Source organism: Corapipo altera, unplaced genomic scaffold (genome assembly GCF_003945725.1).
Source record: "Corapipo altera isolate COAL_440 unplaced genomic scaffold, ASM394572v1 166, whole genome shotgun sequence".
NCBI lineage: Eukaryota > Metazoa > Chordata > Aves > Passeriformes > Pipridae > Corapipo > Corapipo altera.
This window is the reverse complement of record NW_020885141.1, coordinates 92,513-93,820: the sequence shown is the minus strand read 5'-3', so window position 1 is coordinate 93,820 and position 1,308 is coordinate 92,513.

Here is a 1,308-nt window from a genome sequence, read left to right as displayed (position 1 = left end):
GAGGGATCCGGCGGGTTTTCCCTCGGGATTGAGGGAATGGCACTTTTCCAGGCTGGGAAAGGGGGAGCCAGGGGTGTGTGTGTGAGATCCACAAGTGTCCCTGCAGGACTGGGACAGGGACAAAGCCCAGCCCAGGGCAGGGGGACAGTGCAGGGTCTGAGAGAGGGAGCTGTGGAAATTCCAGGTGTTCTACAGAATCATGGAATAGTTTGGGTGGGAAGGGGATTTATATCCCGTCAAGTCCCGCCCCCTGCCATGGGCAGGGACACCTTCCACTAGCCCAGGTTGCTCCAACCTGGCCTTGGGCACTTCCAGGGATCCAGGAGCAGCCACAGCTTCTCTGGGAAATTCATTCCAGTCCCTCGCCACCATCAAAGGAAAGAATTCCTTGCCAATATCCCATTTAAATCTCCCCTCTTCCAGTTTGAAGCCATTCCCTGTGTCCTGTCCCTCCATCCCTTGTCCCCAGTCCCTCTCCAGCTCTCCTGGAGCCCCTTCAGGCCCTGCCAGGGGCTCTCAGCTCTCCCTGGAGCCTTCTCTTCTCCAGGGGAACCCCCCCAGCTCTCCCAGCCTGGCTCCAGAGCAGAGGGGCTCCAGCCCTGGCAGCAGCTCCAGGGCCTCCTCTGGACTCTCTGCAGCAGCTCCAGAGCTCAGGGAGGTTTCACCATCCCGAGATTTCTCCCCAGTATCCCCTCCAACCCTCCTCTCTGCCGGTGCAGAGCCCCTTGTCCTGTCCCTCCCTGCCTGGAGCTGGGGAAGGAGCAGCTGGGGGAGGAGCAGGATTGTTCCTGTCCGTGCAGCAGCTGTTTGTTTTCCCTTGGGATGATGATCCCAGACCCTTGGGACTCATCCCGGGTCACCCATTCCCGCCGGGAAACGTGGCTGTCATCGCTCCTCCAGTGATAATTCCAAACAGGACAGGGCTGTCATCATTCCCTGCAGGATGGGGCCGTCATCATTCCCTACCAGGATGGGGCTGTCAGCACCCAAACCCTGGAGCTGACGGGTGGCTCCAGCCGGTGCCCTGTCCTGGCCTCTCCCATGGGGACAGGGCCCGTTCCTGTGGGATTTGGGGTCGGTGACCCCCTGGCACAGCCATGGCTGAGCTGCCAAACCCTGGGGCAGACCAGGGAACCGTGGAATTGTTCAGGTGGGAAAGGACCTCCAGCAGCATCAGATCCACCCAGGGACCTCTCCGTGCTTCCCGCCCCTTCTCCCAGGGAATGCAGGTGTCCAGCCCTGGGAATGCAGGTGTCCAGCCCTGGGAATGTGTGTCCAGCCCTGGGAATGTGTGTCCAGCCCTGGGAA